This window comes from Macaca nemestrina, chromosome 3, assembly GCF_043159975.1.
Source record: "Macaca nemestrina isolate mMacNem1 chromosome 3, mMacNem.hap1, whole genome shotgun sequence".
NCBI lineage: Eukaryota > Metazoa > Chordata > Mammalia > Primates > Cercopithecidae > Macaca > Macaca nemestrina.
Window position 1 is genome coordinate 10,901,449 of NC_092127.1, and position 23,868 is coordinate 10,925,316.

The window sequence follows — 23,868 nt, forward strand, 5'->3', positions numbered from 1 at the left end:
TACTGCACTCAAGATAGTGAGTTCTCTGGCCTCATACCTTGTCTACACCATCCCTGCACAGAGTTCCTGACCTGTGGCAGTAAAGAATGTCACTTTCTAACAGGTCTGGGAGCTCCAAGTTTATCCTGGGGCCTCACAAGCAGAGAATCTCCCAACTCACAAGTATTTGAGGATACAAACACATGACTGGGCTCGGCATTTTTCTTTTCCCAAAGTGCTAGAATTACAGGCGTGAGCCACCACACCGGCCCTGGGCTCGGCTTTAAAGGTCTTACCTGAAATTCCTTGTGGAACAGCGTTCCATCAAAGCCAGTTCAAAAGGCCTATGTAGAAATAACCATCCTTACTGCACTTTATGCAAATAATCAGGCCAAGTATAACAATAAAGTTTATACTACAATTAACACACACAGTCCTATCATAATTTATTTTTACCAAAAAATAAGGACTAGAGAAAGGAATTGTGCTCCAAAGCTTATCATACTTTTGTCATTAAAACGTCTCATTAATTGTTTTTAAGCTTTTGCCTACATTTTAGACTAACCCTGCCTGTTCCTGTGAATTAAGTGGTAATCTCCTGAAGCTCGGAAGAAACAGAAAGGGATGGGTAATGTACAAATCTGGATCAATATGCTAGTTCTGGGCAATTATCCCGCAAATTCTGCCAGGTGATGAAAGTGAGTAAGGTGCCCACAACCTGGAGGTTTCTTTGTTTGGGAAAATGAAGCCAAGAAACTTCATAGACCCCCACAAAGGGAAATTCTATGTCTTGGCAAGTAAAATTTTAGATGGAAATTGTCTACTACGCCACACTTGTGAGAATTGCTATACTCAGTCTACTATTTACAACAGGGTTATACATGGTAGCACCTCCTAAGTGAAATATTGGACAGAGAGCCTATGTCTTTTTTTAATATTTGGACACTGTATACTCAATACTATAACTCAAATTGTTTCCTCTAGCCTAGAAGCAATCAAACTCCAAACGGTGCTGCAAACTGAATCACGCACGGACACACCATTCAGCAGGAAGTAGCCAGAAAGAGTTGTCGCCCAAAACCCCCTAACAACAATTAAGGTGACATCTCCACAAGAGGAATATTATATTATTAACCTCTCCACTCTTTAAAACAAACAAAACAAACAAACAAACAAAAACACCCAAAAACAATAAAAAAGATAGTTCTCATGAGATTTGGTCATTTAAAAGTGTGTAGCAGCAGGGTGGTAGCACACGCGGCGGCTCACGCCTATAATCCCACCACTCTGGGTGGCTGAGGCTGGCGGATTGCTTGAGGTCAGGAGTTCGAGACCAGTCAGGCTAACATGGTGAAACCCCACTTCTACTAAAAATACAAAAAAATTAGCCAGGCGTGGTGGCGTTTGCCTATAATTCTAGCTACTCAGGAGGCTGAGGCAGGGGAATTGCTTGAACCAGGGAGGTGAAAGTTGCAGTGAGCTGAGATTGCACCACTGCACTCCAGCCTAGGCGACAGAGCGCGACTCAGTCTCAAAAACAAAAAAAAAAAGTGTGTAGCACACCACCCCCAACATCACTTTCTCGCTCCCACTCTTGCCATGGGTAGTGCCTGCTCCTATTTTGCCTTCCACCATGAGTAAAAGCTCCTTGAGGCCTCCCCAGAAGCCAGCAATGTTGGTGCCATGCTTGTACAGCCTGCAGAATCATGAGCCAATTAAACCTCTTTCTTTATAAGTTACTCAGCCTCAGGTATTTCTCTATAGCAATGTGAGCATGTACTCTTACACATACCCATACACAAATATATTACTGGAATAAATGTGATGTCCGTATGAAGTGAGATGGATATGGGTTAGCAGGTGAAAATATTATCTTTGTCTCGTTTTGACTGGGTATTTTAGATGGAACCTTTAGGTCTATTTACAAGCATTCACATGGCTATTTTTAAAACGATAAAAAATACTCAGAGACAGACTATCAAGAATTTTTGTCTTTACTTTAAAAACATGTTAAATGCAATTATAAAAATAGCCGCAAATCCCTTCTTTTGTGGTTTGTCAGAAAGAAGACCTCTAGAACCTTATAGATGCTCAAGTCTAACTCTAGACTACAAAGGATTAAATACGTTTGAACATACAAAAGTATCAGCTGGGTTCAATACAGTACTAACAATTCAGCCAGGCACAGTGACTCATTCCTGTAATCCCAGCACTTTGGGAGGCCAACGTGGGTGGATCACAAGGTCAGGAGTTCAAGACCAGCCAGACCAACATAGTGAAAACCCGTCTCTACTAAAAAAAAAAAGAAAAAAAAATACAAAAATTAGTTGGGCATAGTGTCGGGTACCTGTAGTCCCAGCTACTTGAGAGGCTGAAGAAGGAGAATCACTTGAATCTTGGAGTTGAGGTTGCAGTGAGCCAAGATTGCGCCACTGCACTCCAGCCTGGGCAACACAGCCAGACTCTGTCAAAAAAAAAAAAAAAAAAAAGGCAACCTGGGCAACAAGATAAAGGAGATTGGTATTCTGTGATGAATTGGACTAATGTTATGGGGATGTGGGAGGGGTTCTTGCTCCCAGAGCTTTCAAGATGATGGCGGTGGCTTCCAAGATGGTGGCAAGCCTCGTGTTCTCTGTCCTGGGGTTCTTGGCCTCAGGGATTCCAAGGAATGGAATCTTGGGCCATATGGTGAATGTTACAGCTCTATTAGAGGCTGCGGGTCACAGAAGAGAACTGTGGAACCCAGTGACTAGTGTTCAGCTCTATTAGGAGGAACCCAGGCACTTGGCCATGCAGGAACAATGAATGGTGAGCCTTTAGCCCTATAGGGAGCGGCAATGGGCGCCTGGCTGGATCAGGAGCACAGCAGACACCCTGCTGGATCCAGAGGGATGGAAGTCAGCGGCAGGTCTGTGAGGACGGCAAACAGCAGTGGTGGCAGCAAACAGCAGTGGTGGACAGCGAGTGAAAGTTCAGCTTGAGCCATAACAAACACAGACCAGAAGAGTACAGTTGCAAGATTTAATAGAGTGAAATGGAGTGAAAACAGAACTCCCATATAAAGGGAGGGGATGCAAACAGGGTAGCCGTTGCTGGCTTGAATGCCTGGGTTTATATCCCGATCATTGTCCCTCCCACTGTGCTCTCAGGTGACAGATCATTGGCTTTCTTTACCTCCTGTTTTGGCCTAATTAGCATTTTAGTGAGCTCTCTGACTGGTTGGCTCTGAGCTAAGTTGCAAGCCCCATGTTTCAAGGTGGATGCGGTCACCTTCCCAGATAGGCTCAGGGATTCTTAGTCGGCCTAGGAAATTCAGCTAGTCCTGTCTCTCACTAACACTTTCTTCTTAATTTCTGTCTTGCAAGAAAATCAAAGCCAATTTGAATTCATGTGTGATGGACTCCAGTATTTATTTACTGTGCTTTCTTAAGCATATTTAATTTTTTCTGCTTATTTCTACAACCTGGTGAGATGAGACTTAAGTTTTATTCAGGTTAGAAGTATAATTTGCTATCTTTAATATATATTACTCATATCTCAATCTGAATATTAAGCTAAAACAGAATCTCTAGTGCCAGTTAATCATATGACCAAAAGGAAGTACATGTACTGAATAAATGTTAAAATGAAGAGGAAATACTTATTCCTCAAGCAATTAAAAATAGGTTATTTTCTTGAAATAAAAACAAGCAGGGTAAGGTTTGAATGTATTGTTTGATTTGTGAAGACATCATCTGTCACATCTGGAAATTTCAGTCACCCTGACTCACAAAGATATGAGGAAAAAACTGAATTTTCTTCATGTTCTGGAGAACTGCAGGCTCTCTTGAAGCCTCAAAGAACTAACACCCAGTAGATTCCTTTGGGACAACACTAGCGTGATGTTCAAATGACATTGTGTCAGCAACTTACACACAAACAGAAGCCTTCGGCAAAAGCCCATGATTGCCAACCAGTGGCTATGGTGGGGACTTGGGATTAGAAATTATCTGGGTTTACCTCCAGGCATAACTTTTTAAAAGACAATTGCTAGCCTATTATTGAACTTCAGTGGAAATTGTTAATGTTACAGAAAGACATAAAATTATTTTAACACCTGAAAACTCCATAATGTCATGGGTTATATCAGAACAACATTCTAAAAGGAAGGGAAATGTATCCTAAAATAGTCAGGGTATATTCAACAATATATGTCAGGGAACCCTTGAGGACACCTATCATAACTGAAGAAGAGGCTCTTAGCCTTTGAACTCTACATTAGGCCTTCCTGATTATTTATCTAATTAATCGCTGAAGGCACCACTTTCTATAATTGTTTACCAGAATATGACAGAGTGGCATGGTTTACAGAGGGTAGTAAGTAATAGAGGACTGAAATTCAAACTGAAGGCAGCTGTATTGCAACTGTTCAAGGTTGTATATTGACTGGAGAAGGAAAAGAAAATCTCAACAGACAAGATAAAAAGTGGTAATCTGCCGAAACCAGTTCAGTAGGAGAGACCCTAACCCCACGGCGCTAGAGGAATTAAAGATACACACACAGAAATATAGAGGTGTGAAGTGGGAAATCAGGGGTCTCACAGCCTTCAGAGCTGAGAGCCCCGAATAGAGATTTACCCACGTATTTATTAACAGCAAGCCAGTCATTAGCATTGTTTCTATAGATATTTGATTAACTAAAAGTATCCCTTATGGGAAACAAAGGGCTCCACCAAAATAAAGGGGTTGGTTGGGCTAGTTATCTGTAGCAGGAGCATGTCCTTAAGGCACAGATTGCTCATGCTAGTGTTTGTGATTTAAGAATGCCGTTAAATGGTTTTCCGCCCTGGGCAGGCCAGGTGTTCCTTGCCCTCATTCTGGTAAACCTACAACTTTCCAGTGTGGGCATTATGGCCATCATGAACATGTCACAGTGCTGCAGAGATTTTGTTTATGGCCAGTTTTTGGGCCAGGTTATGGCCAGATTTTGGGGGGCCTGTTCCCAACAGTAATCTTCATAACATCATAGAGAATAAATAATAGCAGTCACTATATTAAGAGATGTCAGGCCAGGCACGGTGACTCACGCCTATAATCCCAGCACTTTGGAAGGCCGAGGCTGGTGGATCATTTGAGGTGAGGAGTTGAAGACCAGCCTGGCCAACTTGGTGAAACCTCATCTCTACTAAAACCACAAAAAATTAACCAGACATGGTGGTAGGCACCTGTAATCCCAGCTATTTGAGAGGCTGAGACAGGATAATCGCTCGAACACTGGAGGCCGAGGTTGCAGTGAGCTGAGATCGTGCCACTGCACTCCAGTCTGGGTGACAGAGCGAGAGACCCTGTCTTAAATAAATAAATAAATAAATAAATAAATAAATAAATAAGATGTCCATAAATGCAAACCTAGCAGACCATTCTCCCTTGTCTAAAGTTAATGGTCTAAATTGGTATGGGGAAGATTTAGGAAATATTCAATTCAGAGTAATCAATGTTTCTGATATATCTTGATGATACTGGATGAATATTTACAATGATTCTAATATCACTCTCTCTTTGTTTTCTATTTTGCAGGTTTTATCTATTACACAGGGTGCATTCTTAGGTAGTAAGTAGGAAGTGTTGCTTCCCAAAACAGTGGACTTTGTTCAATAGCAGAGATGTGGAAAATACATAACTTTTAAACTAATAAATGCCCTTTTAACAAAGGTGTCTATACATAATGGTCAGATTATCTCCTGCTTTTACAACTCCTTATAATATCATGTGCCCTAATGCTTACAAATCATGTACGCATTTGTGGATAGAGGGCAATGGTGAAGGTAAAGTGTCATTTGGGGCGTAACTTGGAGCCCCGTGAGTCCTTTCAGTTATTCAACACCATGTGATTGTCACATGCACTGCCTCTCTAGCAATCCCCAGCTTCAGATTACATCCATTCTATTCCCAAAGCATGTGAAATTTTGCTAATAACTGTCTCTACAGGTGAAGGCACTGCATAAAAATTTATTTCTTGTAATTTTCAAAAATAGAGGGGGAATCCACATAACATAAAATTAACCATTTTAAAGTGAACCACTTAGTGACATTCTCTACCTTCACAGTGTTGTACAATCACCACCTCTCTAGAAATCCCATGCGTATCAAGCATTTATTCCACAATCTCCGTTTCCCCAGCCCCTGGCAACCATCAATTTTCTTTCTTTCTTTATAGATTTCCCCTACACTGGATATTTTATATAAATGGAATCACACAACATGTGACCATTTTTGTCCAGCTTCTTTTACTTAGCAAGATGTTTTTGAGGTTCCTCCACTGTGTAGTCCAGCACTGTCACTGATGCTTGGGGAAAGTCTGTGAATAAAGTAGATGCAAATTCACACTCTCAGGAGTTTGTAATTTAGCAGCTAAGGAAAGTCAATGGCAATAAATGCAACATAGAAACAAGTTTAAATTTTATAGTATGGCGGAAGATGATTGCTATGGGAAAAAGTAAGGCAGGGTAGGTGGGATTTTGAGAGATGAGGGAGGAGTGGGTGCAATAATATATGATTGACCAAGTTAGGACTCAAAGAATGTGGAATTATACTAAAGAAGACAAAGAGGTGCGAGCATTGGTTAAATTGAGGTGATGGGGCACATCCAGTGCAGAAAAAAATAAGGCTGTGGAATGCTCTGATGTGAAAGTGTTCTCAGTGTGGTCAAAAAACAGCAAGGAGGCCGATGTGGCTGGATCCCATAGATTAGGTGAGGGTGAGAGAAGGGTAGAGATGTAAGGGTTGGGAGGTGGCACAGATCACATACAGCAGGGTCATGTATACCATTGGCAGGGCCTTGACTTCTGCTCCGATCTGAGGACTCCTGGGAGAATTTTGATAATGTACTTATGCCTTAAAATTACCTAATTGCTCTATTGAAAATAGATTGGGTGATATGGTAGATTTAATATTTCAGAGAAGAGATGATGATAACTCAAACTATTAGGTAGCACAAGGATGGTGAGGCATGTGTGTATTCTCAAGTACTATTAACAATTCCCTGATGAATTGGATGTAAAGGGAGAGAGTGAAAAGTGACTCTGGTATTTTGGGACTGAGCAATTGAGCAGTGAGATGTGATAGGAGCATCTGGATGTGCAATCACTGGAGATAGAATTTAGGTCCAGCGTGTAGTCTCTTGGAAGATTTGTGGGAAAGTTTAGATTTAGCTCTTGGTTTTGAAAACTGAAAAGTCTACCAGGAGGAAACCAGCAGAGGATCCGATGCTGAGATGGGAGATTATGATACACATTAGCCAGGCCGCACAAGGAAAATGCCTGGTGTTGATGCCCAAGCACAGCACATAGAGGAAACGTGGCATCTTTCCGATTTGGAGTTTAATTATCTTCTTGAGAAAGTTTAGTCTCTCCGAGAATCTCAGCAGTGGAAAAATTTCAGAGAATGTGGGAAAGCAGGAAGTTCGGCACATATTGGCAGGTCTTGGCACTCGTTATTCTAGAACAGGGACTGGGAAATTATGGCCCACAGGCAACATCCAGCCTGCTGCATGTGTTTGTGATAAAGTTTTATTGGAACACAGTCACATGCATTTGCTTACATTTTGGCTATGGCTGCTTTAATGCTACAGTGCTGGAGTTGACTGGCTGCAGTAGAGACCATATGGCATGCAAAGCCAAAAACATCTGCTATCTACTGTTTTCCAGAAAATGGTTGCTGACCTCTGTCCTTGAATAAGTTTGAGGGGGAAAAAAAGAAAAATCAGCTCACCCTCCTGATTAGATGCTGTAGTGCAGCTTCTATAAATGCTTCTCTTTTCACGGTTTCACTTTTTGTTTATATATTTCTTGTCTTATGATCACTGTCCAAACAAATTCAAGATTTAATTAGAGTTTATGTCAGAAATCAGTGCTAATAACACTTGTACAATAATGGTTATGACCAGGCTTGAAGATTCTGAGGCTCTATTAATGACTGATTACTGAGGTAAATAATCTTTGTCAAGGTATTCCAGGCTCATGGAGGAATATATAAGATTCCCCAAACAAAATTATTTGATAACTGAAGTTGGTACAAAAGTTATGAAACAATACTTTTTGGTATTTTATTTCCCTTTTTCAGACCTGCAGAAAAAATATATGAGTATTTACATGAATGACTCATACCTCTGACAGCAATGTTTATTTGTTTGTTTGCTTTTATTATTATTATTTTTGAGACAGGTTTTGCTTAGTCACACAGGCTGGAGAGGAGTGGCATGATTATACTTCACTGCACCCTTGACCTCCCAGGCTCAAGCGATCCTCACAACTCAGCTTCCCAAGTATCTGGGACTACAGGTGTGTGTCACCATGCCCAGCTGATTTTTTATCTTTTGTAGACACAGGCTGGCACTATATTGCCCAGGCTGGTCTTGAATGCCTGGGCTTAAGCAATCCTCCTGCCACAGCCTCCCAAAATGCTGGAATTTCAGGTGTGAGCCACCGCACCCAGTCATAATGTTTAAAGAAATAAGATAATGATATATTAGAATCATATACAACCATCTATTACTCTTTGCTGCTCAGGCAATGTCTCATACGGCTTCATAAAAAGTAAGTATTCCAGGACTCGGGAAGCATGTAAAACCTTTAAAAACATATAAAAGTTTCAAATAAATCCTGGAAAATGTTAGTCAAAGGCAAAGAAAGTGTTTTAATTACTTCATTCTAGAATTTCAAATGCCTTTACACAGAAGATATTGGCCAGCTGTTCTTCATTTCCACAGAGAGGAGAGCAACCGATGCAAACTTAACTAGCAGCAATAAAGCGAGCAATAAGGAGATTCTACCAAAAGCGAGAGTGAAAACATTTTAGGGTACATTAAGAAACCTTCTCTGGAGATTTTTTTTTTAGTCATGGATAGATTCTCATTTGTCTGGAATGGTGAGCATGTGGCCCAGGAAAAAGTTAGGGAGAGGACTAGACATACTTTTCTGTCCTTAAAATTTTGTAGGTGACTTTAAAATTTGCAATGTATTTCTCAACACTTCCAACATATGGACACTAATTCATGCAAGACATTTCATAAATTGTGGGTTTTAGTTTAGAATCATAAGATATACTTTCCATCCTTGAACAATGAGTAGAAAATTGAAAATATTTTAAAGACAATATTTAGCAGATAACTCCAAAAATAAATTTTATATGTTTGCTATTAAAGATTTTAAATCATAGGAAGAGATAATGAAGGCTGCCTTTAATTTTTCACAATAATTTAGAAAACAGGACCAAGTATTTTTAGGTCTCATTTCAAATTAGGAAAATAAACTTTGGATGAAAAATAAAATGTATAAGCAATTCTCTAGATGTTCGGTGTATGTGGTACATTTTTTTTTTAATATGAAAGTATTTAATTAACTGTGGAGTAAAACTTTTTTATTATCATTTTAGCTGTTTAGGTGAACTATTAAAAGAGGCCCTCAAGAAGAAAAAATAGATATAATAACAAAGCAAAAAATAAAATATTAAAGGAAGCACTTTCAAAAAATTGTGGCAAAATATTCAAATTAAAGAAGAGAAAAGCAAAAAAGGCAAACAAAATTCATTCGGATTATTAGCCTAGTTCTTAAGGCTTTTCTGTCAGGGAGGCATTTCAGGAGTCGTGGATAAAGTATACTTTGAAGTGGAAATATCAGATTTCATATTCTGGTTCTAACGCATACAGATTTGTGATTAGGAAAGATATTTCATTTTCTTGAACCTCTGAGGCTCCATTTTTGAAAGGAAAACAAGTTTCATGGTGTTATTAATAGCAGCAGGAGACAGTCAAATTCCTAAGCAGATAGGGGCGGGTCCCTGGTAAAACCTGACCAAGCCAAAGACAGTTTTGCCTGAAAACCAAGCTGCTGGACCAGAGTGAGAACTTCTATTTCGTTTTGTCCACTCTCTCTCTATTCCTTCCTTCCGGTTTGTCCACTCTCTCTCTATGTCCGCACGCTCTCCCTCGCTCTCATCCTTCTGGATGAAGCTTTTTAACCAATCAAATGTTGCCTTCTCCAAGGCTACCTTACAGCCCACACCTCCTCACTGAAAACCTACAAAAACCCTGGACTCAGCCTTTCAGACCTTTATGCACTTTGGGGCTCCTTCTCACACAGATGGCTACCCACTTCGTGTCCCCTCTCATTGTGGAGAGCTTTTCTGTCACTCAATGAAATTCTTCTCTGTCTTGCTCACTTTCCGGTGCCCACGTACCTCATTCTTCTTGGTCACAGAACGAGAACCTGGAACCTGCCGCCTAGTGGGAGTGAAAAGGGCAGTAGCACGCTTCCGGCTGGCTCGCCCATCTGCAGGCAGTGGGACCGAATGAGTTGTGACACGCCCTCGTTTGCTGGGCTGTGAATGGCGGGAATGAGAGAGAACCGTAACACTTCCTGGGGGCCCACACCTCAGAACTCCCCGAGCAGAATCTGTGGCACCTCCTTGGAGTTCCGTGGTCACTGTTGTCTCCGAGCTTTGGGGCACCACAGCGTCCCCCTTGTCTGAATGCTGGCTCCCAGACACGGAAGCCACTTGTGGCACTCCTGGTCCTGCCATGGGATGGACCATGGTGACCACACAGCCATGGTGGTCATGGGATCCAGGCTGGGGAGTGAGTCCAGTGCAGCCTGCCAGGATGAGCAGGCTGGAGTAAAACCCGGGCAGAGGGGCCACTGGCCACAGAAGTTTCTGGCTGGCAAAGCGGCACTGAAAGTATCCTGTGTCATTAATAAAATTAAAATAGTTAAGAAATATAAAGCACTTACAAACGGTACTGATGACATGGGCAACGTTCAGCAAATACGGGCTAGTCAGTGTCTCAGTGGAAGTAATGTAGTAATAATAGGCATGACAGTGGTACTCATTACTATTGTATTTTATTTATAATGTAATATTAAGATATGTGGTTTTATGTAGTTTACTAAAATTATTAACTTTGAATTACATAATATAATGAAGTAGTACATTAAACATAAAATATTGTGTATATGATAAAGTGGAATGGCACTCAATAATTTAAAAAGTATGAATTAGGCATGGCTATATTCTGGACAATGTTAATAGCAGAACTTTTCAGGACCTGACCAGTCTGTTATAACTAATATAACTATTAAGGAATATCATTATAACATTCTTTCAGTTCATCTGCCAAAGGTAAAATTAAAAAAAAAAAACTTACAGAAATGTAATAAACTAAAAGTTTTCATAACATATTTTGAAAAGAAAGCACAAAAAGGAAATTAAATGCTACTTATATAAAAAATTTTATGGAGTCAGAAGCATCTAGCCAACAATAACCACTTAGTACCTGATAGAGCCTGGATTTGAACCAAGGAAGTATAAATTCAGAGTGGATATTTTTAACTACTAAACTACAACATAGACTCCTACCTGCAAGTCTAGTACAGAGGAATTGCATAAATCATCCCTAAAGTCTTATTATATATCCCAGAAGAATACCGGATTTGCAAGAAGATAAAACATATTTTTGAATTTATATAAAATAAAATTTTCTGATCTTATAAAATTATTTTATGTTAATATTAAATTATGCTATTATTTGGAATTGTAAAATATTCTCTTTTTACAAAGTATTCATTTTTTTCCTCATAAAACTGAAACAAGATCATGTAGGTTACTGATTAGATATACATGACTTTGTAACACCATGTGTCACCGTGAAAAGGTCTTAAGAGTTTTCATCAAAAATAATTTCATTTAAATTTGCCATAGGAAATACTATATTTGAAGTTGTCATAGACACAGAGATTACAGGAGAGGTAGTCTTTGTGGTTTCTTGTCAGTCTTAAATGCCTAACTGTGTTTCTGAATTCATTTTTGTTCCCCTTAAGTAACTCCTAAGTTGCACATTATTACCCCCACATTACTATCTGCTGCAGCAATACATCGAGTGTTAGGCCAAACAACTCCAGCACATGCTACAACTTTATTCCAGATTAATTTATTTTTAGCTTTTTTCTTTCTTCATCTTTTTTGGTTAACTCTTGAGGGTAACTCTAAGTAAATTATCCAACTTCTGAATCATTATGATTCCAATTTCCAATTATGATTCTAATTTCTGTAAAACTGTGCCTGAAATGTTTCCTACAACATTGTGAGGGTCTTTTCCCCAAATTACTTTAAATCTGATAAATGTCAAACTATGGGAATTTTTCTAGTATATATTCAGACATTCTACCTTGAAGTTTACTACTTCCTCCTGTCTTATCCAATTACAAAAATAAACTATATATTATTCTAGGCTATCTGATGATGTTGACAATAATCGTAATGAAGTTCGTAGTAGCATTGGTAGCAAACATATCCTATTTTTACTGTTTGATTTAAAATGTTTCACCTATATCTTCAGGTGAAAAATGGAAAGATACATTACATTCCAAGTTGATAAATTGCCTGGCCCACTCCATCTGCCCAATCTCCTCTAACAGATCTTTTTAGCTTGTTACTATAAATGGAGCACCGATTTAAAAAACAAAACAAAACAGTAGCCAGACATGGTAACTCACACCTGTATTCCAGCACTTTGGGAGGCCAAGGTGGACAGATCACAAGGTCAGGAGTTCGAGACTAGCCTGGCCAGCATGGTGAAACCCCATCTCTACTAAAAATACAAAAATTAGCCAGGCATGGTGGCGCATGCCAGAAATCCCAGCTACTTAGGAGGCTGAGGCAGGAGAATTGCTTGAACCCAGGAGGCAGAGGTTGTAGTGAGCCGAGATTGCACCACTGCACTCCAGCCTGGGCAACAGAGCGAGACTCCATCTCAAATAAATAAATAAATAAATAAATGAAATAATGATAATAATTCAAGAAAATGTTCTGATTTGCATCGCAGCCTTGAAACAATCAGTTAATTTTCTTTTTGAAAAGTTACATACAGTACCCTTACCGCATGCATGATCCGCACCTTGTCTTTTAGAAATCAAAGAAGGCAGACTCAGCGAAGGTTTCAGTTTGAAATGGAGCTAATTTTTACACATTTTGAAAAAGCACGTACATTTCAGCTTCAGGACTTAAGCTATTCTTAAATTGAGTAATCTTAGTTCTGTGATCATCATGAGTCTGGTCTACTCGCTGCTACAATGTAAGGATTGAAATACATAATTGTTTTCCATGGGTATTACTTTATATTATTAGGTTACAGATGGAGGTATATGGGATTTTTATAATTCTGAAGTAACATGCCAAGCTGTTACCATTATTCTGATTTACTGTGGAGCAGCTACAAACAGCAGCCACATGGGCTGCACAAAATGAAGAGGTTGTTGAAGTCCCTGGGCCCACAGAACTGGGAAGTCAACATGAGATAGATGGGAGAACCTCTGCTTGCCCTGCCGGCAGCAACTCCTCTGGCCATTTTAGACCTGGCACTGATGGATTTCTGAGGAAGTGACATTCGTGTGCCCTTGGGCAGAAACACATCATCTAGTCTGAGGATTGTAAAGACGGAATGCTTTTAAGGAAAAAGCTAAGATCTTTTTTAAAAGTAGCAATTTTAAAGTTTTCTTCTTCCCCAAACTGTTAATATGAATATAGAGACAACTTTTCTTTAATCTGTACTTCATGTATCAACAGGAAAGACATTTTTAATCTTGACTTTATAAATTCTCTAGATATAAGCATCTGATGGAAAAGTGAACTTTCGAAAACCTCAATACAGAATATTCAATACTTCCTTTCCCTCACATTGACTTCTACTTATCACAGCCACATAAAAAAAGTCAACAAAAGTACCACCTCCCTTGTTGCACAAACTCAATATGCACTCCTCGAATATGCTACTGGGATCCTTTGATGCAATGTGAATGTTTTCAGGGATTTTCCTTAACCTCCATGGCAGTTCTAGATATATGGATTCAATCTAGAATACTCAGAAAATTTTGCTTTAGCGAAGTAGTCTTTTTCTTTCATAAAAGAGGCAATACGAATATGTAAATATAACTCAATCTCATCATCTCAATCTTAAGGTATCTTAAGTGAAATTTAAACAAAAGTAATTATTGACATTTTTCTATTAGTTTAGAAAGAGAAGAAAAATATCCATATTATTCCATTATGTACATAAATTGGCCTTTTCTATTATTATTGATATTCATAAAGAATCTCTAATTTAGAGAATGCTAATTCTCTAAAATAATTTCATCTAAATGTGCAAATTGTTCATTAAAGCCTTGTTTGTAATAATAATTTTTTTTTTAAATCAAATGATTGTTTAGGGCACTGAATAAAGAAATTATGCTACTCCCATGGAATAAATGACTTAGGATATATTTAAAAGAAAGACATGCTTTATATATACTTTTATTAGAAATGGCATTAAAGAAAATTATAGAACAGTGCTGTGTTATAATCATGGTTACTGCATATTTTACACACATGCACACATACACGCTTTTTTGAAAAATTATGTCCCCAAATGTGAACAGTGAATATGAGTCAGAAGTAGGAGATTTTGCTTATAATTTTTTATTTTTCTATTTTTTAATTAAAAAATAGATATCACTGTTCTAATTGTAAAGGAATATATGTTTTAAGGTGAAGTAATAGAGACATGGAGACATGTCAGAATATAGCACTTTGATATTTTTAAAGCACTGAATTTTGAGGTTTTTCAGTTAAACAAGACTGTCCACATGTTATCTGGTGTACGATTTACTAGTAAAAAGAAACACTAAGAGTCAGGCTCCATCTTAAAAGTTTCCTTGCACTATCCATTTCATCCCTCAAAACAAACTGAGGTCCGTGAATGGTTAATAAACAAGCAAATAAAAACTTACACTAACATTTGTCTAAGATTTAATCTTGCCTTTCTGAATCCAAATTCAATTTCTTCTTGCTACAATGTGTTAATGTTAGACATATATCTCTTTAAGAGTACAGGGAGAATAGCCAGGCGTGGTGGCACAGGCCTGCAGTCCCAGCTATTAGGGGGCTGAGGGGGAAAGATTCCATGAGCCTTGGGGGCAGAGGCTGCAGTGAGCTGAGTTCATGCCTTTGTATTTTAACCTGAAGATCTTGCAAAACAGTTAATGGAAATGAGGAAGTAGTAATTTATTCTGCTTTAGAAACATAGTTATCTAAAATGATCTAGAAAAGTAAGGTTGAAATGGAATCTAAAGATTTATATAATAATCCTAGTGGAACTTGGGGATAAAGATTTTCTATGTGCTAGAGGTTTTCAGGTCTAATATTTCTTTTTCATAATTGTGAATATATTTGTTTTATACAGTGTATACCACTCATTTGTAAGTGAATTGAGAATATATTAAATTCAACCTGAGAGGATTATCTGCCTTGTCATCCTTAATATTTACATAAAGGCAATGGGACTGCTTAAGCTATGATTCTCCATATGTTAGTGAAGGACAACCTCCCACACTTCTGCATAATAGTTTATAACTCCCAGCAACATTTTCAATTTTGTTTAGCTAGAGACTAAATATGCCTCAGATAAATAAGACAACAGATGGTTTCCTGGAGATGATATAGAAAAGAGAACACACCCATAAACCTAAAAGAGAGATACTTTATTTTTATTTTTATTTTTTGAGATGGAGTCTAGCTCTGTCGCCCAGACTGGAGTGCAGTGGCGCGATCTCGGCTCACTGCAGGCTCTGCCTCCCGGATTCACGCCATTCTCCTCCCTCAGCCTCCTGAGTAGCTGGGACTGCAGGTGCCCGCCACCTCGCCAGACTAAGTTTTTGTATTTTTAGTAGAGACGGGGTTTCACCATGTTAGCAAGGATGATCTCGATCTTCTGACCTCGTGATCCGTCTGCTTTGGCCTCCCAAAGTGCTGGGATTACAGGCGTGAGCCACCATGCCAGGCCACTTTATCATATATACATATACTTTAAGTTCTGGGATACATGTGTAGAATGTGCAAGTTTGTCACGTAGGTATACACATGCCATGGTGGTTTGCTGCATCCATCAACCCATAATCTACATTAGGTATTTCTCCTAATCTTATAAATTGTATTCAATGATCACAGATAAGCCTAGATAATTACAGAACTTTTAATAAAAGCATTGTGGAGGTTTTCCTCAAGGCAAATAAAACAGCCATTTGGATGCCCTCACTATATTTTGTGACCCTGAGAGCTTTATTTGCAGCAGAATAAAAATATTGAATGGTAGGAAGATTTTATTGACAGATTCTATATTAAGCAGACACCAAAAGATCTATAGACATGAGGCTTAAAATCTTTAGGATTCTTTTTATTTCCACTGGTAGAAATCCAAGTTAAATGTACAAATATTTGTTAAAAATGTTATTTAAAAATACTCCTTTAATTGATATTATTTGTTCTTCTCTGCTTTATTAAAAGAAAATCAACTTCCAAACTGTATTTTCTGCTTAGGATTACAAAACTACCCAAAATTATCAGACATTTGCAATGTAAAATTAAAGGAAACCCAACTCCTCCTCCCTCCCATCCCCCGACCAGATACCATTTTGGCATAAGAATTATTCTGAGCAGAAGTGAATTGAGAAATGGCAGATGCAGGAAAACTTCTCTGCCTTCCCCCTGTCTGCCCAAAAGCTGTGCAAACATTTCCTTTTGTGTAGGTGTCTCCTTTATAATAATAGAAAAGAAAAAGAAAATCTTCATCAATGGAGATGGAGACGACGCTAGATGGGTCTGCATAAACAGAACTTTACTAGATAGCCTTTATCATTTATCAGTGTCCCCATATATTTACCTTCCTTCAATTTACTGCCCCTAGAAGCTAAATCTCCTTTCTTTTATCTTGTGATAGCTCCACAATTAATCACCCTTTGTTAAGCTGGGATACAAGTCCCCTGAGCTTAACTGTTTCTTTGGGTCTTTGCTTTCTACAAAATCCTCTGTGCAGACACACAAAAATTAAATTATTAATTTCAAATAAAATCTGCATGTATTTTCTCCCATTAGGTGCCTTTTGTCAGTCTAACTCACAAGCCCCAGGTGCACATCTGAAGAGGACAGAGGAAAGTTTTTATTTTGCTCCATTTCTGGCGACCACAAAGCGACAGCAGAGACTGGGATACCTTGTTCCTCCAGAGCCTGCAGCTGAGATCTTGGGATACCAAATGCTATGAACTGAATGTCTTTATGTCTCATCCTGGGGTCATAAGTTAAATCTTAACATGGTTTTAGGAGGTGGAAGCTTCGGGAAGTAATTGCATTTGAAAGAAAGACCCTTATGAATGGGATTAATGCCCTTATAAGAAGAGACACAAATGCTCGCTTCTCTTTATCTCTCCACTATGTGAAAATAAAGCAATAAAGTGGCTATCTGTAAACCGGGAAGAGGGCCCTCACCAAGAACATGACTGGGCTGCCACCTTCATGTTAGATTTCCAGCTTGGAATTGTGAAAATATTTGTTTTTTTAAGCCACCCAATCTATGATATTCTGTTGTAGCCACCCAAACTGACCAAGGCACCTCACAAAGACTGAAAAAGTTAAGAATTCTTCTTGACTAAGCCTCTTGCATTTTCCATTGTAGGGTCTGACTGAGAGAGGGTTGTAAGATCTGTCTTTTCTTGTTCCTTTTTAAATTTCCAATTTAGATTAACAAGGTAAAAACATTTGTATGAATTAATTCCTTAGGTATTGCCACTTTTGTTTTGTTTGGCCTTTGCTATTGATCCATTCCCCACCAGGGCAGCCGTCATTTTACTTTGCCTTTGTCTTTTGTGTCCTTTGTCATAGGCAGGGAATCATAGTGTTCCTGAACCAAACTGAGGGTTGGGCTGCTATTTCTCGAGGCCCAGTAACAAGATGCAGATGAACTAGGGAAGAAGAGAGTTTTTATTTCTGTAACTGGTTACAGGGAGAAATCCTGGAAAATATCACCAAATCAACTCAAACTTACAAAGTTTTCCAGAACTTATATTACCTTCTAAGCTATAAGTCTACGTGTAAGTGTGCATTCATCCAAAGACATAAGTGATTAACTTCTTTTAGTCTATAACTAAGATCTGAGTCCTGAAGACCTTCCTCTGGAGGTTTACTTAATCTAAATAGGTCCAGGTGCTGGGGTGATCACCCTTATCTTGTCTGCTGCTAAATCAAGGAGGTTTGGGGAGTTTCTTCAGATCCCCAGTAAACTTGTTTGTGGAAGCCTGGAGAGTTTCTTTGGACCCCCAATAAAACTTGTTTAATCCTAAACGGGTCCTGTTAAGAATTCCCTCATTATCTTGTCATGCTTCAATGCCCAAGAAAGACCCAAGCAAAACTCTTGGTGGGCTTCTGTTACATTTCAGCCTTTGTATAAGGGCACTGGCTCTATCAGTTTTTAATCTTTAACTTCACCACTCAGGCAGTACTGAGACAGTTGCTATGGAGGCCTGCGTTAGTGAGACCTGGCCTGCCACAATAGGGCAAAATGCAGAAATGGGTTTCCAAAGCCTATTGTTCAGCTGGTCTGACAGAGTTTATGGTTCTTACTAGATTGCTATTCATTTGGATAAATTTTGCCTGTGGACACCAATAAGACTGAAGGAGATTTTATTTATTTATTTATTTATTTTTTATTTATTTATTTATTTTTTTGAGACGGAGTCTCACTGGGTCGCCCAGGCTGGATGGAGTGCAGTGGCGCGATCTCAGCTCACTGCAAGCTCCGCCTCCCGGGTTCCCGCCATTCTCCTGCCTCAGCCTCCCGAGTAGCTGGGACTACAGGCGTCCTCCACCTCGCCCGGCTAGTTTTTTGTATTTTTTAGTAGAGATAGGGGTTCACCGTGTTAGCCAGGATGGTCTCGATCTCCTGACCTCATGATCCGCCCGTCTCGGCCTCCCAAAGTGCTGGGACTACAGGCTTGAGCCACCGCGCCCGGCCAGGAGATTATTTTTTTAACCCACTTAATGTACTGGGAGCTTGGCTGGAACCCAGTGAGAGAGCTGTCTCTGATTTTTCTACCTGCCCAGGGGCCACAGGCTGTCAGGCCTGCACCTGGTGGTTAAGAGTCAGGCTGGAAGTCTGGTGCACAAGCAGTATTATCTGTCTGACTGTGGCAACACTCAGGGGAGCTTGTCTAAATAAACGGTTCCTGCCCACACCGGTATCCCCTGCCTGATATCACAGGTAAGCAGGTCTATGATTGGAGGCATCTCACTTTTGTGAAAGACCAGTGACCGGAGTTTTCACACAAACACCATCCTTACCAACCTCGGCAACAACTGTCTTTACTTTCTTTTGTTATCCTTGGAAGCGACATTCTGCATTATGGAAGTTATATCTTCTGAACCTGCTCCAGGGATGTATCTTGCCTCTGTGGTAAAAAGAAAAAAAAAAAAAAAAAATCACTTTATGCCTAGAAAGTTGCCTCCAGGTCATTCCAGAAAAAGGATTTTTTCTTTGTGCTGCATTTGGTGTCTGAGTCCTTCATGATTCTACCTATTGATGACCAGATGATGGACCTTTTGACTTGGAAAAACGTTTATATTTTAAAATAATTTTTAGAGAGCTCTCATTCTAAACAAATGTCCTATTAGGACCTATGGGAAGATCAGATTGTAGGAAGAATGCAAAAAAGCATTTTGGCTAGTCTGAGGGATTCCCTCAACAAAAATCGAAAAACAAAAATCAACTTGGAACAAAAGTTGAAATCCATAACCCACTATAAGTTCCCCTTTCCAGGCTGACTCTCTATCTCTGAAACTCCAGAAGATCTTTTGGATCTCTGGAACCTGCCACAAATCCCCTCCCCAAATTTTGGCCCCACCTTTTCAACAAATTTCTTTCATTCACAATACTCCTCCAAATTCCCTAGAAAATTTTGTAAACACCCAGCTGTCCAATTTAACTTCCATTTCCTTATAAGAATTTCCCGAAGCACTGCTGCCTGACCTCCAGGCATGGGCCAAAGGAGTTACTTATGCAAATGTTTATAGCCAGAGGCCCCAGGTACACACCACAAGGATGATTTTGCTGTCCCTTGTAACTATACCTACATTTCAGGAATCTAATCAAACTCCATCCATACCAAGCCTTCCTAGGCAATGCCCTTTGCCAATGTATCCTAGGCCCTGACTGCAAAGAATTTATATCCTCTGGATTGTAGCATATCTTTTAAATTACAAAACATTTTTACCTCTATTTCCAGAAGATTATCTACCGTATTTAGCGAGGACCTTTAAAGATTAGTGGCCATTCACTAATGTCACACAGGGACCTCAACTGGCTACTAAAATGTTTGCTTCCCACCCATGAAAATATTATAGTTATATGCCAAGCCAGATGGCTTCTGTGAACCTCTTCCCAGGGGAAGCCAGTGGCCAGATCCCTTCCAGGCACTCCAGCAGAGAGCCAGAAAACGCTCAGCTTAGGGCGCTATTCAAGGCCTGATAGCAGTTATTATGGAGGCCTTTCCCCCTCAGGTAAATTGTTCTAAGGTTAAACTTTGCACTCAAAAAGAAACTAACACCCCAAGTCCTTTGTGGAAGACTTTATACAAGCTTTCCAAAAGTACTGTATCAAATACAGAGGTCTAAAGCATACAAATCTTTGAATTTTTGCCTTAGTCTGAAATCTTCTCCAAAATATAAAGGAACAAATCTAACCAAGTGTGGTTAGATGGCAGGACAACCTCTCAGCTTTATTATTAAGGCTTTTACCCAATTCTTTGAGAATATTTTGTAGGAAAGCAGGAAAAAGAAAGAAGTAAAATAGCAGTCTTTGCCTTACGAATTGTGTTCTCGCAAAAACAGAAATGTGACTGAGAATAATTGAAAGTGCTTCCAACCACAGAACCTCTCCTATTCCTCTCGAGATATTTACAGATAATAAAAAGCCAGGATATTGGAAGCATAAATGCCTGAAATTTAGAGAGGGAAAGTTTAAATTGCACTTTCCTTAGGCTTCAACACCCTCGGAAGGTCCATTTTTCCTCTTCTCTAAGACAATTTCCTTATAAACGCCACTGGTTGACACGGTCAGCCAATCCTCAGTAGCAACCCAGACACACCATTAAAATTAAAACAGAGGATCAAGAATGCAATTTTTAAATTGACAGAGTGCAACTTTTTCTACTATTCCCTCAGAGGATTTCAGTCTACCCATCACCTCTAATTCCATTTAAGCTATCAGAGTCTCTGGGCAACCTGTTTCACTGCCCACATCTCAGCACACCTCAATATCCTAAGGCCTTATTAACACCCACTATGCCTTTCTAATTTCTCACACCTCACCAGTAAACCTTGTAGGTAGAAAGTAGTTGTGCAAATATCATGTCAACACCCTCACATTAATAAGAAGTGACAGGTTTACTTGCATGGCCTCACACAAAGGCTCAGACTTCTTGCTTTCCCTGATGGAGACTCATCTCTAATCAAAATCCTCTGAAGGGGACTTCATCTTAGAAGTTGTCCCAATTAGTCTTTGGACCTTGAATGCAAATAAAGTTGAACTACTACTAAGTACAGAACCTGTGCACATTTCCTGAAAAAGGAATAAACCCTTTCATTCAACAGCCTGACACCCTTTCTGTGGAGATGTAAAATAAGGAATTGAACCTAAAATAGACTCCTTTTTACAGCAGGATGTTTATATTTTTGCCTCCTCATTCTGCAATACCCCAATTTTAAAAGAAGGAAGGGAAAATGTATTCAGAAGTGAATCAAATCTATTTGTGCAAGATCTAAGGGTCATAAACCCTTTAGTAATTGTTTACCATTCTGAAGTCGCTAATCCAGTTACTATTCTTACTTCAATTCCAGCTGATGCAGCCAGGTTTACAGCAATTGACCTACGCTCAGCTTCCTTTTTTATTTTATTGCTTTAGACTTGTAAATTCTTTTTGCATATAAATTTAGAGGAAGACAAGTAACATGGACTCACATACATTGGGCTATTTGGAGGTCCCCTCAATATTTTTGCAGGTCCTTAAAGCCAACATAGACTCTGAAGCCTTTACCAAAGGCCTTGCTCTTGTTTAATATGTGGATGACTTCTTACTTTGTACCTCTTACAGAGTTCCTCATTCGCCAAAAGCCCCTCTCTGAAAGAAGCCTCCAGGCCTCCAGAACAAAACTCCACTGACTACAAATGACTGCTACCTACTTTTAGGACTTGAGATATTTCAAGACACTCAAAATTTACCCCCAAATGCCTTGAGTCTTTTGTCCATCTCTTTCCTCCGAATGAAGACAGAGTTATGTACATTTTTAGGGGCAGCTGGACACTGCAACCAATGGACTGCTAATTTGCTGCCCTTGCTAAACCTCTATATGCTATCTTCCAGGATCCTGCCTCAAAGTCCATTTCTTGGCCCTCAGAAGCATTACCCACCCTTGAAGTTGCAAACTCAGCATTGTCTACAACCCCCAGCACTCAGCTTACCCAATTTGGACAAATCTTTTCACCTATACTGCCATGAAAAAAAAAAAAAAATGGGATGACTATAGGTATTTAAGGACAACCTTTCACCTCTCAGATACATCCTATAGCCTATTTCTCATGTCAATCACACCCTGTGGTCTCAGGCATGCCCTCATGCCTTCATGCTGTAGCCACTCTTGTAGCCTTGACAAGCCCTTACACTTGGTTCCTTTGTTCACCTTTGTTTTCTCTATGCTGTGTTGGCTCTTTCAGAAGTTCATAAAACACAGTAACTTTTAACATTGTGATAAACAACCCACGAACAGGCCTATTCACCAGGCTTCCATTCTCTCACATTGCTGTGGCACTCTAAATCCAGCTGTTCTGACACACCACCATGGTGATGGAGACGTCCCACTCTATTCCATGGGACTGACATGTGACATAGGAACAGTCTCAAAGTCACAAGACGACTGCTTAGATATCGTCTTGAACAACCCAGACCTATCTCTATTTTGTGCTGGCTCCTGTAAATGAAATGCCCGTGGAAACATAATGACTGGTTATGATGTGGCTGTCTCACATGAAATCCTTGAAACATATTCTTTGCCCAGTGTAAAGTCAGCTTACACCACAGCACTTATGAGTCCTGTGGAAACCCGTACATTGATGAAAGGACAATCTACCCCTGTTTACGTTGACGAGATTTGCTTTTGCAGTCTGCCATGTAGTTAGCACATTCTGAAAATCCCACAGATTCTTAACCTCTGCCAGGCTCTCAGTGCCAAACAGACATATAATTGCTACTCCAATACAGGTTATTTATCTCTCTCCTAAAATTGCTATTGTTCCTTGTCCAGTTTATCCCAAGGAAATTGACATCGTATCTCCAGGAAATAATAAGCCTGACAAAGCTGCTAAGTACAGAGCTAAAAATGTACTTCTCTATCCCTTTACTACACAATTTATAAACCTGCCTCTATCCCCGACTGATATTATTAACTGTCAGACAAATGTCCCATAATATGAAGAAGACAGATGGATACAAAAGGGTGTCAGATAATTATCAAACTGATTAAACAATGGACTAAATAGGCTTCCTATAGCCCTTTATCTTTTGAACTTCTGGCTTGCACTTATCTCCCATCAGATAAAAATGTACCTGTTGATGGGGGATAGTTAAGGAGCTAAAAGACAATTGACTCTATCCTGCCATCCACAAAAATTCTGACTAAATTATTTCCCAGTGTACTACTTGCAAATTTCATCAAATTTCTGGAGAAAACCAACATAGCTGAGGAAATCTCCAAGGCCCTCACATCCCCTTGCAGTACTACAAATTGATTTCATAGCTTCTTCTCCAGCTTTAGGTTCTTCTTACTGTTTGGTTGTCTGCATGGTTTGTGGCTAGACTGGAGGCCGCCCTGCAGGCATTTCAACACAAGAGTGGTAAAGAAGTTAGTAACTGAGATCTCTCTTTTTTTTTTTTTTTTTTTTTGAGATGGAGTCTCACTCTGTCACCCAGGCTGGAGTGCAATGCTGTAATCTTGGCTCACTGC

General features: G+C 39.5%; 2 long non-coding RNA genes across 4 annotated transcripts; one reads left to right on the forward strand and one right to left on the reverse strand.

Annotated features, from left to right (window-relative positions):
- Positions 1-2,716: 2,716 nt before the first annotated feature.
- Positions 2,717-5,683, forward strand: LOC105466620 (uncharacterized). 2 transcript variants are annotated; one of them, XR_978326.2, is made up of 3 exons: positions 2,717-2,787; positions 3,345-3,472; positions 5,536-5,683. It is a non-coding gene; the product is annotated as an uncharacterized lncRNA (long non-coding RNA). The 2 variants fall into 2 exon arrangements; XR_011620477.1 differs by having other exon boundaries at positions 2,762-2,887.
- A 318-nt stretch (positions 5,684-6,001) lies between these two features.
- LOC105466621 (uncharacterized) lies at positions 6,002-10,414 on the reverse strand. 2 transcript variants are annotated; one of them, XR_978327.2, is made up of 3 exons: positions 10,066-10,188; positions 7,729-7,819; positions 6,002-6,316 (listed from the first exon to the last, which is right to left on the reverse strand). It is a non-coding gene; the product is annotated as an uncharacterized lncRNA (long non-coding RNA). The 2 variants fall into 2 exon arrangements; XR_003014615.2 differs by lacking the exon at positions 10,066-10,188 and adding an exon at positions 10,195-10,414 and having other exon boundaries at positions 6,006-6,316.
- Positions 10,415-23,868: the final 13,454 nt, after the last annotated feature.